The sequence below is a fragment of the Canis lupus genome, chromosome 4, assembly GCF_011100685.1.
Source record: "Canis lupus familiaris isolate Mischka breed German Shepherd chromosome 4, alternate assembly UU_Cfam_GSD_1.0, whole genome shotgun sequence".
NCBI classification, from domain to species: domain Eukaryota; kingdom Metazoa; phylum Chordata; class Mammalia; order Carnivora; family Canidae; genus Canis; species Canis lupus.
Genome location: NC_049225.1, coordinates 67839330 through 67854311, shown reverse-complemented (window position 1 = coordinate 67854311; position 14982 = coordinate 67839330). Strand labels below are relative to the sequence as shown.

The window sequence follows — 14982 nt, the reverse complement described above, 5'->3', positions numbered from 1 at the left end:
TCTCTGCCTCTCTCTCCATCTGTGTCTCTCATGAATGAATAAATAAAATCTTTTAAAAAAATAAAAAGAAAAAAGAAAAAAAGAAAAGAACTGCTTTTACCAAGTGGCACTTTGTGGAGTGAGCTTGAGCTCTATAGAAAATATAAAACAGAGAGGGCTGTGAGTGCTGCCTACCTGTCAGCAGCAGTTCTTTCTTCTAGTAACTCTATCACATCAAGTCAACTCAACAAATATTTGCCAGGTGTCACTGTGAACAGGACATTGCATCAGGGGTAATCTGCCAAATGAAGGAGCTCTCTCATGCAGCAACTACCAGCCTGCTTAAAAACTGGAGGCTGTGAGGAAGTCAGCAATAGGAAGAGTGACCAAGGAACCCTCGCCCTTCCCCGCATACCCAAAGGTCAACTGCTGTGCCCCCCTGCACCGAAAAGGAAGGATCACCATGTATCATCATAGGCTAGCCCAAGAGTGATTTTCTGCCAACCAGCTTTTTTAAAGACAAAGAAAGAATCTCTCTAAGGATAAACAATTTAACATAGATCTTTAAATAACCCTAAGAAACAGATGTGACTGTTTATTTCATAAGAGAGAGATGTTGCGAAACAGTATGTTGAAGAATTTGGGTCAATGACAAAATATTGCTGCAACCGGTCACATACATTTTAATGCATTTTTTTTCCTGCTTGTTTTTCTACCACAATTTGGAAGCACTGAAAGTTGTCAACATAAACTTTATGCTCTCAAGATGGCCCCAAGAGAACCCCTAAAATGACACAATTCCCAGAGTATTGCTCATAAGTATAACTAAGCAATCTTACTCATTTTTTTGTTCAGGATGTCTGAAGACATGAGTTTATTGCTTCGTGTGAAAAATGTACACTGCCCACCAAATGGATCACAATGCCTCCCAAGGCTATAGTCTCCTTCTAAAGGAAACTGCCGCCTAGAGCCTTATGCTCCAGGCCATCGATCCCGATTCTGACTACACATTAGAATCACTGGAGAGCTTTGAAAACATGTCAGGGATGCCTGGATGGCTCAGTGGTTGAGTGTCTGCCATCAGCTCAGGTCGTGATCCTGGGGTCCTGGGATTGAGTCCCACATGGGCTTCCCCTAGGGAGCTTGCTTCTCCCTCTGCCTATGTCTCTGCCTCTCTCTCTCTCTCTCTCTCTCTGTGTCTCTCATGAGTAAATAAATAAAATCTTTAAAAAAAAGAAAAGAGAGCATTCCACTATCTAAACCCCACTCCCACAGATTCTAATTCCAAGATTCTGATTAATCTTGGATGGGATCTAATTTCTAATTTTTTTTTAATTTTTTATTTATTTATGATAGTCACACAGAGAGAGAGAGAGAGAGGCAGAGACACAGGCAGAGGGAGAAGCAGGCTCCATGCACCGGGAGCCTGACGTGGGATTCAATCCCGGGTCTCCAGGATCGCACCCTGGGCCAAAGGCAGGCGCCAAACCGCTGCGCCACCCAGGGATCCCGGGATCTAATTTCTAAAGCCATCACAGAAGCTTCTGTTCTGCCAATTGGGTTGAGAACCACTGTTCTAGACCATTCCATAAGCTGGAGTAGCCAGGCTCAGCACAATCCTACATTCCTCCCCCATATGCAATTAATTGGACCAGTGTTTAACACTTGGCCCAAGGACAGCCAATACCTAAGCTGGCCTGGGCCATTTGAGGTGGTGTGGGTTAGGATCTCCAAGACCATCATCCCTGTATTTAGAGATTTGCTAGGAGAACTCATGGGATCCAGCACATAAGCTGGACTCATGGCTAAGATTTATTACAATGACAATACAGATACACCATCAGATTATAATGGAAAAAGACACAGGAAGAATCTAGAGAAATCCATAGTCTTCCTATGCTCTCTCCTTCTGTGAGGGGATACACATGAGCATACTACTTTCTCCACACTGAAAAATGCAGTAACATGTATATGGTGTTTTTGCCCAGAAAAGCTCATTAGAGACTCAGCATTCAACATTTTTCTTGGGGGCTGATCACATCTGCACTCTGCCTATCACATTCCAAATTCCAGACTCCCAGGAGGAGCTCAGGTATTCAGCATAAATCACATTGTTCACGCAAACAGTCTAGCACAGAAAACCACCCTTATCAGTTATGAGAATGTTGGAAACACCCAGACACCAGCCAAGGGCCAATCTTGTAAACCCGCCCTTCTAGAGATAGCAGTCTCGGGCCTGCTATGTTAACTCTTTTCTGCACATGGCCCAAAGCAGAGATGGTAATTATTAGCTATACTGATAAACTCTGTCTCAGGAATATGACTTGGGAAACAAGAATAGCCTCAGACTGTTGATTTTGAGGGGAGAAATGACCAGCCACAAAGAAAAACAAAGATAAGGGCATGGCTGAGTCACACCGATGGTGACGCTCTAGTGAAGAGAACAAAGTCCTGTGCCAAGGGTTCAACAGGATGATATAGCTCTTCAGACTCTGATGGTTCTTCTGTTTCCCAAATATTGTCCCTCTTCTCTCCCTGAAACATATCACCCCCAACTTCTCCTGGTTTTCCATGCATTTTTTTGTGTCCCTTAGAGGCACTTTAGAAGTTTATCCACTCTACTTGTGGTTCAGCCTCTCTAAAAAAATTGCAATCACTCAGCCAGAGTAAGTCTTGTTAGCGCTTTTAGTCAAAAGATATTAAGCCCACTCACTGCATGATGCTGACCCAGGATCGCCTCAGTCATAGGCAAACCTCAAAGAGGGAGGGGAAGGTGTGTGAGTTCATCACCCTGACCAGGCTTGATAAAATCATCTCAAGAATACTAGTTTATTCCTCTCCACCCTGCAGCATGTCTTCCCAGTGCTAACACTTTCTGTTACCACTCTGTATTCTTACCAACATGGTGGTTATTGATTCCAATAAATAGTAGACTCTTAGACTTGCAAGAGACATTACAAATCGTTTGAAATTCAATCCTCTGGCTTTAAAGATGAAAAGCTATAGGCTCAGTAGGATCTATAGACTTATCCAAGGACTCACAGCTGGCTTGAACCAGAGAAGAACTAGAAATCTAATCTCCTGACTCACAGGAGATTTAATTTATTGCCATCTTAGGCTTTTCATCCTGGTCTTTTCCTGTGCAATAGACTTCAGGTTTAAAACTGTGGGTAACATCGAACTATTTCTGCAGCTTTTATCTTTTCAAAGTCTGTTGTCATTCCCATTAAATATTAACATATTAACAAGGCTGTGGATTTGTGATTGTGAAATAAGTAAATAAGACATCATTCTCCAGCATGCTAATGTTTACAGACTAAGATCACATGTTCCTAAAGAACAGGAGGGTACTCTCAAATTTTGTATTTTTGAGTCTCTAAGAACAAGTCAGCACAATGTGTTATTTGCTGGAGTTATGTCTAAAGGAGAATTTACGGGCAGCCCCAGTGGCTTAGCCGTTTGGCACCGCCTCCGGCCCAGGGTGTGATCCTGGAGACTCTGGATCGAGTCCCGCATCGGGCTCCCTGCATGGAGCCTGCTTCTCCCTCTGCCTATGTCTCTCTCTTTCTGTGTCTCTAATAAATAAATAAAATCTTCAAAATAAATAAATAAATAAATAAATAAATAAATAAATGAGAATTTACCCTTTACTCACTCATTTACTTTTAAAACTACGTCAAGTGACAGTATTCGACTCAAAGAAAGTAAATGCTACCTGCATAACAACTTTACTCAGAAGTTAGGCATCAGTTAATCTATCAGTAATCAGTGAAGGAGGACTTAGTTAACCACTATTAAAATCCCAACACTGGGGATGCCTGAGTGGCTCAGCGGTTAAGCATCTGCCTTTGGCTCAGGGCGTGATCCCAGGGTCCTGGGATCGAGTTTCACGTCGGGCTCCCTGCGTGGAGTCTGCTTCTCCCTCTGCCTATGTCTCTGCCTCTCTCTCCGTGTCTCTCATGAATAAATAAATAAATAAAACCTTTAAAAAAATAAAATAAAATCCCAACACTGTGCCAGAGCTGAGTATAATGGAGGGAGGCAAACCAATACAAAATAAGATATTCTCAGAACATTTAAAATGCAGAAAAACATTACAGAAAAATATTTAAAATAATAAGCACTTAGATGATACAGTAACTTACCATGTCACAAGAACTCAAGGATGAGACAGATCGGCAGATATAGGGCAAGTCCAATTCACATTTTCTGACTACACCTTTGTCCTTGGAAGTTGAAGAAACCTAGTAGAAAGGCAAGCCAGCTTTGATGTCCATCTGATTTTTATTTGTAATTCTTTCATGCATACGAATGTTTATTGAACACATTTTTATGTGCCTAACAGTTTGCTAGCCACTGCAAAAGATCCAACCATGGGCATATTGCTGAAACTCTTAAGACCTCAATTTTCTCATCAGTGAAATATGATCAATGGACCAAATAATACTAGCTCCCTTCTAGTTTTTATGTTCTGTGAGTCTAACATCTCCAAGATGAAGAAAGAATTTCTGCTAACTTCTTACAATCTATCAGAAGCAACAAGATTTGTGTGTGTGTGAAATCATTAAATAGGAATATCAGATTTTCAGGGGTTCTGGACTTTTGACCCTTCTAACAAACAGGAGGGTTATGATATATTTCCTTCAGTAGCTCAGTCAGTACACCTCACAGTGGATCAGTCACCTCTTTGCACAATTAGGAATCACTGGATTCAGTGTTCAAATGAATGGAAGAGTTGACAGAGGAACTAATGAGCAGAAATGGCAAAAACAAACAAAACACTTTTCTTCTTTCATTCAAAAGAGATTCAACTACTTACAGTGTTCCAGGCATTGTGCTAGGCACCCCAGATTAAAAACAAACCACAAATCCAGCCCTTAAGGGACTTAAAGCATTATATCCCAGATCAACTATAGGACACTATAGACTACAGATACCAGAAAACCTGATAGACTTAACCACTAAAAACTATTGGATGATGTAACTAGAATCCTAAAAGTACAGCAGGCATCACAGTTGTGTTAATCTAGTGACTCCAACTAGGTTTCAAAGAAACTTGGTTCAAGGTTCCCAGCTCTTGTGCTGAGTAGCAATGGTAATAAAACACTTACTTAACCTGTTTATTTTTATCCATTGTCATAATTAAACTGGTTAACTATGTGCAATAGTTAAAATTTTTTTAAAAAAACACAGGACTTGGAGCATCTGAGTGGCTCAGTCGGTCAAGTGTCTGCCTTCAGCTCAGGTCATGATCCCAGGGTCCCAGGATTGAGCCCCACGTCTGGCTCCCTGTGCAGAGGGGAGCCTGCTTCTCCCTCTCCTCACTCTGCCTGCTGCTCTGCCTACTTGTGCTCTCTCTCTCTTTGTCAAATAAATAAATAGTTTTTTAAAAAACAAACACAGAATTTTATAACCCACAGCTGATTTTGTGAAAAAAAAGATTTTTAAAAAATTGGTTGAAAGGTGATTTGAGAGTAATAATCCATAGAATGTAGTGGAAGCTCTTTTTAAAAAGAAGCATTTAGGGGCTCCTGGGTAGCTCAGTTGGTTGAGCAGCCGACTCTTGGTTTCAGCTCAGATCATGATTTTGGGGTCATGAGATGGAGCTCTGCATTTGGGCTCCACAACCAGCGGGGAGTCAGCTTGAGGATTCTCTCTCCCTCTCCATCTGCCCCTCCTCCCGCACACTCTCTCAAGAAGAAAGAAAGAAAGAAAGAAAGAAAGAAAGAAAGAAAGAAAGAAAGAAAGAAAGAAAGAAGAAAAAGAAAATTTGACTGAGAAAGGAAGATAAAAAGGTGATAACTGGAAAAGACCTTGAGATAACAGAGATAGAGCTTTCTATGTTGAAAGACAAGAAACCCAAATATTTGTATATCCTGTGAGGCAGGCTCTAGGGGAGTCAAAGAAGTTGAAAATACAAGAGAAAAAGGATTCTGCACATTGCAGAGCTGGATACTGAATGCAGGTGCAGGAATTTGCCTTGATCAGATGACACGAGGAGGACGATTTTAATTATTTCATTTTATTAAATGCCCACTAGGCCAGGTACCAGCCTAAGTGTTCTGCACATTATCTAATTTTACCTTCACAACAAACACAAGAGGCACATACTCTTTTTACCTCCACTCAGCACCCTCCACTCAGGCTGAAACTGAGGTTTGGAAATTATTAAATAACATCTGGTAGGAATAGAACACAAATGTGAACCTGAGTTTCACACCAAAGTCTACGTCCTAATACCTATGTAAACAGAAGTAAAGAAACGAGAATAAGTGCAAATATTGAAACATCTATAGGTGATGGGGTAGGAATTTGTAAGAATTTATGTTGGATAGAATCCGAATTTTCCATGAAGGATATGAAATTAACCACAGAGACAGAGGAATTTGGACAAGATCTACAGGCTACAAAGGAGGGAATCGAATGACTGGCAGGGAGGGAGATGCAATATTCAATGAGAATTTTCCAGAATTAATGAAAGACTTACATTTCCAGATTGAAGAATCACAATGAATACTAAATTAAACAAGTAAGAATGAATCCACACCTACACTCCTCTGAGTAAAACTGCAGAACACCATTGATAATGAGATAGATCCTAACAGTAATCAGAACAAAAAGATTATCTACGGAGTTACAATTAGACTAAAGTAGGCTTCCCAACAGAAAAAAAAAAAAAAAAAAAAAAACTAAGCCCACAAAACAGAGAGTGCTGAGGAGACCTGTCAGCTACATTATCATTCAAGAGGAGAAAGAAAATTGAATAAGCAAAGTCTGAGTGTGTGTGCCATACACGATGAGTGGCATACTTGTTCAGATAGTCCTTGAAGGAACCCCTGAAGGATGTACTTTGGGAAACGGAACTGAAAAGGAAAGAATAGCGTTCAAGGAGTCAGATAAGTACTCAGGTAAATCCTCATTGACTCTTTGAAATAACAATGATAATAATGACTGAGGATGGGGATTTAGACACGGTAAGATTAAAACGTTAAAACATTAGAAGGTGGGAAGCTGATTGTTTTGTTCTAAAAAATTCTAAAGTCGTTGCTTTGTTCAGAAAAAGTATAGATATATTGATTTTTTGACTCTTTAGGGGATTTTGTTGACACAAGAGTAACCATTATAGAAAGAAAATTACGATCTCTCATTTCAAAGTAAGAGAACTTAAAAATCGTGGTGGGTGTGACTAATTGTAGGTGTACTTAATTTCCATAAACACAAAGAAGGATTGGGGTGCCCAGGTGGCTACGTTGGTTAAGTGTCTGCCTTGGCTCATGTCATGATCCCTGGGATCCTGGGATGGAGCCCGGCATCAGGCTCCCTGCGCAGTGGAGAGCCTGCTGCTTCTTCTCCCTCTGTCCCTCTCCCTACCCCACCATGCTCTTGTGCTCTCTCTCTCTCTCTCAAATAAATAAAATCTTTTAAAAAAAAAAAAAAGATCTATAGGAAATCTGACAAATTATTATTTGTTAGTTCCATAGGTATATCTATAATTTCCCCTTTTTAAAATTTAAAATTACAATTAAGTTTTTTTTTGTTTGTTTGTTTGTTTTTAAAGAGTAAGCTTCCTGTGCTCTGAATTGTCAGTTTTTACCTGATCATGTACTCCATAATCACTCACCCTTCACTGAATAAGGACTAAGCTAGCAGCCCTCCGTTTTGCCTCTCCTACAGAAGCAGAAGTAGAGGATATTTACCTTTCTGTTTTTCCTGGAAGCCATCTGAACTTTTTTTTTTTAAGAGCTTTTTTATTTATTTGAGAAAAAGTGAGAGAGAAAGATCACAAACAGGGGTAAGAGCAGAGGGAGAAGTAGATTCCCTGCTGAGCAGGGATCCCAGTGGCGGACTTGATCCGGGACTCTGGGGTCATGACCTGAGCCAAAAGCAGACACTTAAGCAACTGAGCCAGCAGGTACCCACGCCATCTGAACTCCGAGCTCATGCACCAGCCTCCCAGCAACAGTCACAGCCTGTCCTGCCAGGTCCCAGTGACCTCCATGCTCTAGTTGGTGATTATCACTTAGATTCTCCTGGAAGAGTAATCTTAACCTTTCAAAGGCCTCTTCCAGAGACAGACTGTCTCTGTCTGTCTACATTTATCATGTTCATGGTCTACTTGGGCAACTGTCATAAACTGATACACAATGTGTCTGATAATCACAGTCACACTTTGTATCGGTTGTAAAGAGAGATTATTGCTGGAGCCGAGCCCGGCTGATCCAGATGATCACAGACTGTGCTCCTTGCCCCTTGCCGTCTTTGCCAAGGTGCTGGGTGTGTCCTCTTCCCGGTTGTCAACAATCCCAACGCTAGTCTGGCCTGAGCATGTGACCAAGATGAATAGGACATGAGCAAAACAATGAGACCTATTCAATATCCAAGCTAGTTTTGAGTTCTGCTAAAACAAATCAAACTATTCCCACTGCAGTACTGACTTAGAGGAGAAAAGCAATTTATTTAAAACAGACTCTTCAAAACTTCAGACAGACCTCTTTTAAGGAAAAATAATTTACAGATTTCCACTACTGATATAAATTACTTTCTTTTTTTTTTAATTTATTTATTCATGAGAAAGAGAGAGAGAGAGAGAAAGAGAGAGGCAGAGGGAGAAGCAGGCTCCATGCAGGGAGCCCGACGTGGGACTCGATCCCGGGTCTCCAGGATCAGGCCCTCGGCTGAAGGCGACGCTAAACCGCTGGGCCACCGGGGCTGCCCCTATAAATTAATAAATTACTTTCACTGGTATGTTCTCTCCCTCTTTTTTCTTGTGCTCCCAGCTTACTGAGATTCTTAGATCTTGAGTTTCTGCTTAAAAAGAATCAAATTTGGAAAAATCTCAGTAATTATTTCTTTTTTGCTTTGATTTCCCCTTCCCTCCAGTTAATCCAACAACACATATAATTAGGTTGCTCGGAGTTGTTCCAACTATAGTTGGAACCCTGGGGCAGAGAAAATGCCACTTTCATCCCTGCTTCTTGGTGTTGTTGACAGTCACGTAGTGACAGAGAATGACAAGCAAGGAAGGATGATGTGCCCAGAATGAGGGCGATGATGGCGAGCAGCACGTCTGTGGTCCGTGATTGTCCTGATCAGCCGGGCTCGGCCCCAGCAATAATCTCTCTTTACAACAGCGATAAAGATGACCGTGATCATGCCGACGCACCGGGTAACAGTTTATGGAAAGGCAGCCCGTCACATGGTCTGTTGCACCCCAGCTGCCACCCTGTACTCCTGCACCGTGCGTGTTTAGGGCCTTGATTCCCATCCTGTAAGACCTCCTGCAACCTATTCTGAATAAAAATTTGGTGAGAAACTCCTTTCTGTCTTTGTCTTTCTGTCTTTCCTCCTGGCTCTTATCTCACCATAAGCAAGTAAACAGTCCTCTCCTACCCGCCCATCTCTGGTTAATGAAGTTCCCTGTTCTTTCCCCACCCAGCCCAGGGCCTCTCAACCAGGCAGTTGTTTCCACTTACACTGCAAAGGGCGAGTCCAAATGCTCAAAGTTTGGCGTTCCTTCCTTGTCCTTCCTGGGTGTGACTGAGGAATAAAAACTGGGGAGGAGGCATGATAGAAAGTTCAAGTTTCTCATTTAGATCTAAAAAATCTCCATTCTGGGGGCACCTGGCTGGTTCAATCAGTAGAGCATGTGATTCTTGATCTCAGGGATATGAGTTTGAGCCCCACATTGGGTATACAGATTATGTATAATAACACTAAGTACAAATAAAAGATCTCAATCCTAGTAGACAAGCCCTTCACAAACTATCAATCAGAAAAACTGCGTGTACCTCTCGCACCTAGCCCATTGCCAAGGACACATTGGTGGTACTTGTTCAATACTGAGTATATGAATGAATCTATGCATTTCCATGGGTCTCTGACTTCAGCAAATGTCATCATGCCTTTTGATCACATAATACATTATATTTTTATATTTGTACTTTAATGGGAAATCTGGAGGCAAAACAAATTATTATTGCTGTGAAATGCCATGGCTATTTTAATAAGATTTCAACACTGGTCAGTCACATTTACTGTCTAAGGCTGTCCTAGTCAGGGTTATTAGTGCTACTAGCTTCCCCCAGAAAAATCCTAAAACTTTAGTGACTTAATACCGCTGTTTTGTTTCTAGTCCACTTTGCATTCTGATGCTGGTTAGGTGGCTTTCCCAGGTGGATTTCTTCTAAGTCTTGACTCAGGATACAGGCTCCCTTCCAACCGTGGCTCCGCCTCCTAAAAAAGGGGAGAGAATTGAAAATCTGCAAATGTTGCTGGCTTGCGTCATTACTGCTAATGTTCTTTTGGCCAGAACTAATCATCTAGTCCCAAAGCACTGGGAAAGGCAGTTTTCTTGAGTGCTCAGGAATTGAATATATATGGTTTGGCTTTTATTATAATCAGAATACAGTAAAAACACTCTATAACTAACTAAGATTATTCCAGGGACACCTGGGTAGCTCAGTGGTTGAGCATCTGCCTTCAGCTCAGGGCATGATCCCAGAGTCCCAGGATTGAGTCCTACATCGGGCTCCCTGCGTGGAGCCTCCTTTTCCCTCTGCCTGTGTCTCTGCCTCTCTCTCTCTCTCTCTCTCTCTCTCTCTGCGTCTCTCATGAATAAGTAAATAAAATCTTTAAAACAAAAAAAAGATTATTCCATATAAATGGTCTGGTTTTAAAATCCAGGGGTATATTACTTATGAGATAAAAATTGTCTAGAGATTTAGTAAATAGTATCTATCTATTGATGGTGAAAGTGATAGCAATGATTTCTCTGCTTCATCTCTGCCCTTACCCCTTTCTATCTCAAAACTCTTCATACCAAGTCCTGCTACTTTTCACTCTGCTCAAGTTCTCAATCCTACTGCAAGAAGTGAAGTCCTTTCCATAGCCTCAGGCAAAGCAAGTCAAGATTTTTGGTGCTAATCCTAATCATCTATAGGTATTCCCATATCTTTTACTCCCATTCATTACGTACATGACTTCTTTCCACTTCTGGATGAATAATTTCTTTCTTACATATGGCCCACCACAGATCTGCAGGCCAAAGGGCCACATCTGGGTGGCACAATCAACAGCATACATTGAAGGGGTCGCTTATCATTAGAACCTCAACACTTATTGGATGCCTCCTAATCAGCTGTTTTCACTGACCTCACCATCTTCAGGAATTTCCAGAAAGAAGAGGATTCTGTTGACAAATTCTTTTTCTCCACTTCCCAGTTAGCTGCTTATACCCGTGGCCTCCCGGACCCCAAGTCGGTGATCAAAGGGCCTTGGGGAAATCCAAAGAGGTTATCAGCAGGAGGAGCAGTGAGTTTTATCAGCCTTCTCTGAGAACCTGCTGTTGCTAGACACCGTTCTAAGTGCTCTCAGTGGATGAGCTCAAGGAATCCTGAGGATGCTTCAGGACTATTATTATTTCCTTTTTACAGATGAGGGAACTAGAAAGTTAAGTAACTTGTCCAAGGAACACACTAATGGTCGGTAGAACAGTACCCAAGCCCAACTCTGTACAGGGGTAGGTATGGCTGCCACAGAAAGAGAGAAGCAGGGAAAGGAGGAGGATATCATTCCCCTGTTCTAGCAGTGGGACAGCTGAGCAAAAAAGCGGGGGGGCAGGAAGACTCGAGAGCCCTGCTCCTCCTCCTCGCCCCCCTTCATCACTGCACCCTCCACCTGCTGGTGCCCAGAGACCCCCCCTGCCATCGCCCCGCCGTGGCAGGCCCAGCTACCTTTCCATGGGCTCTTTGTCAACTCTCCATAGCTAAGTGGGTTAACACGATTCAAAGGAGAAAACAGAAGGAAACTGTGTTTTGGCATTTAGTCCAAACAGCATTCCTCCACCCAGTGTTTCCACTAATAATACTGGTACTTTATAACCCTCGGATTTAAAAAAATAAATAAATACATGCCATTCACAGTCATGAAAAGAAAGTCCGCAAGCCTTAAACTATCAGCATGCTGACTCTGATGACTCACTAAGGGGTCTCGGAAGACAAACCACAGACTGGTTCCTGAACTATGTCCTCAGGTCTGTGGTGTATCTCCTTCTTCTCAGGCCCCTGGTGACAAGGACCAGCTCAGCTCTCCCACACCAAGCAGCCCAGCGGCTGGAAGAAGAAGCGCCCTGAGAACCTGCACCGCCACCCTTCATACTCCTAGGAGTGCTTGTTTGTTTAGCAGTGTGTATACCCATGTGCTGTTTGCTAACCCGGGGCTCCTTTCCCCTACATCCCAGCCAGAGGAACTTTCTATGGTACACCTCTATAGTATGCCCCCCAAAAGCTCAGTCTTAGGTGATTGAAAACAGCAGCTTCTGAAAACAAGGTCAGACTAGAAAGCCTGTGTTCCAAACAGACCTGACACAGGTCCTGACACAGGTCCTGACACAGGCACCCACCTCCACATCTCCTTTCATCCTAACAGAGACTTACCGAGATGAGAAGGGAATAATCTAACACCAGGGAATTATGTAGATCTACACAATCCACATAATTTGTCTTTGTTTATGTATTTAAAATCATACACACACACACACACACACGTATGTGTGATATTTACCCTGTGGCCACATAGAACTGTGACAGGTTTCTTAAGTTCAGTAATGTCATGTACATATCACGTACTATCTTGTTTCACATTTCATTATGTTTCCTACAGTGGCCAACCGTCCCCCTCTCTGAGATGACAGGACATTATGAGTTGGCTTGGCCCATGGTGTGGGAGGTGAGTAGGGGTGGGTCCCTCCTCCGTTCTGCTCTGTTACTGCAGACACCTTTTGTCTTATTTATTTATTTTTTGAGAGGAGGGGAGGAGCAGAGGCAGAGGGAGAGAGAAAATCTTATGTGGACTCCACACCCCACATGGAGCCCAACGTGGTACTCAATCCCATGACCCTGAAATCATGACCTGAGCTGAAATCAAGAGCTTACACTCAACCAACCAAGTCATCCAGGTGCCCTGCAAACACTTTTTAATGCTTTTAGCAAAACAGTTTATACTGACAAGGAGAACAGGTTGCCAAATATCTAAGAGTCAGGGCCTCCACTTCCCTAACAGGATCCCGTCAGAGAAAGAGACAAGAACGGTGTTGCATATCAATATCAGGTTTTTGGCTCAACCACCACTGTTGAATAAAGCCATGTTACGTGTAAGGATTCCAGCTTCACAATTGATTTGGAGTTGTCATTTGCTCTGTCATAAGACAGCCACTATCCAGACGGTGATGCTAATCTAGCTCTAGTCTTTATCATGCTTTCCCAGAGTTACTGACTTTGTTCTTCTAGAAGGGGCCGAGGCTCGCCTACTATGCCCCTACAGCACCTCGCTGAGAGCCTGCCACGTGGCCGGGTCCTGTCATGGACATTCTCCACCTTCCCCTCCAGGTCTACTCTCCACCTCTCCCCACCCTTCTTCACCGGCTCTGTGCCTGCATCACCAGGGGTTCTTTGCCTTCAGTTTTTGGCCGGATACCAGAATGGAGAACATTGGCAGGAGATGGAAGAGGCAGAGATCAGAGCCCTGATCTCTTTGGACCAGGCAGCAGCTGCATTCCTCTGCTAACAGCTACAAGGGCTATCAAGCAGTGTCTCCCCGCACCACACCACGGGTCTCACCAAGTTAGTTTCCTTTTATCACGGCCCCGCCTTTATAACCACTCCCCATTAAACTGTGCTCACTCACCCCTTTTCACAAATTCCCTTTTGTGTGTTTTATGATAGGGCCCTAACCAGTAAGAATGCACATAAATATTTATACAAACACATAGAATTTTCTTTAACATGATATAATTCAGGAAAATACACAGGTAACAACTTAGAGACGAGCGCTGTCTCAGAGGCCAAAGTCTCCCCAACAGCACGACTCTTGAAAAGCAGACTTTGTCTCGAACCCCAGCTTTGTACTTTGCCAGGCTATGTGGTCAGCCCTCGACAAATCCCCTTCCGTGACAGACACACACACACACACATACAACCAGGATGCTGACTTCTGGTCCAAAGGAAACAACCCTCTGTACCACCAGAGAAACTCCTTGAGGCTGGAGGACTCCACAGTCTCCCCTGGATTTTGGTGTCTCCTGCTCTTTCCCCATACACACGCACACTCACACAGGCACACTCTCACAAATATACACACACTCATATACATATTACACACTCATACTTCCACCCCCAAGATACCTCAAAAACACCAGATCAAGAGGGACTTCCAGCCTCAGTAACACGTGTGGCTGACCTCCCATGCTTATGGTGTTCCCCAGTCTCCAGGGCCAAGAAGGCACAAATGACACAAAATACCACCACATTTTCTGCTGCAATGTGAATAGCACTTATTTCAGTCAAAAGCCCACCCACATACCGTCTTCATTGAAATTTTTTTAATAAATGATTCATGAAAGATGAAATTATTTTTATAAGTTTCTGTCTTGCCCGTGGAACTAAAATATAACTGTAACCAAAAAATTTTTAAATTTTTAAATGAGAGTGATGGAGCACCTGGGTGGCTCAGTCCGTTAAGCGTCTGCCTTCAGCTATGCAGCGTTAGGCACTATAAATGCCTTGATGTCAGGATCCTTGTCTATAACGTTGACTGAGAACCCCAAAGTTTGGAAGAAGCTGGACACAAGATAGACTTTTGATAAATATCTTTTGAAAAAAATGAACAAAAATTTATTAACCCATTTAACCCTCACAGCACCCTATAAAAAAGATGAGGCAGGTATTTTCTCCCACGTTTACAAAGGAAGAAACTCAGCTTCAGAGACTTGGCCAAATGCAGGCCGTCTGTGCCTGCTTGAGTTTGGTATCAGTGGTTTATTAAGAGTAAATACACCTGTTGCAGGGGCGGGCGTGCTGTGTTTGTGCCTTCTCCTGACACATGGGAAAAGGTGCCCAGAAATGAATAAACAGCAAAAATGACTTAGAAAATTTGAGTATTTCATGGATTGGAAGATCAACATATTTGAAGTTAGTAACCTGGTGTAAAATTTTAATAAAAACCTCT

The 14982-nt window shown here is 42.6% G+C and overlaps 1 long non-coding RNA gene across 5 annotated transcripts in view; it reads right to left on the bottom strand.

Annotated features, from left to right (window-relative positions):
• LOC111095619 overlaps positions 1–14982 on the bottom strand; it is a 33651-nt gene that overhangs the window by 5415 nt on the left and 13254 nt on the right. For 4 of the 5 annotated variants that reach the window (XR_005358514.1, XR_005358516.1, XR_005358513.1 and 1 more), the window contains 3 exons: positions 10095–10212; positions 9453–9530; positions 4125–4223 (listed from right to left, as the gene is read on the bottom strand). This is a non-coding gene — a long non-coding RNA (uncharacterized LOC111095619). Of the gene's footprint in view, positions 1–4124; positions 4224–9452; positions 9531–10094; positions 10213–11130; positions 11252–14982 lie in introns of all 5 variants that reach the window. The other variant, XR_005358515.1, reaches the window with a different exon arrangement.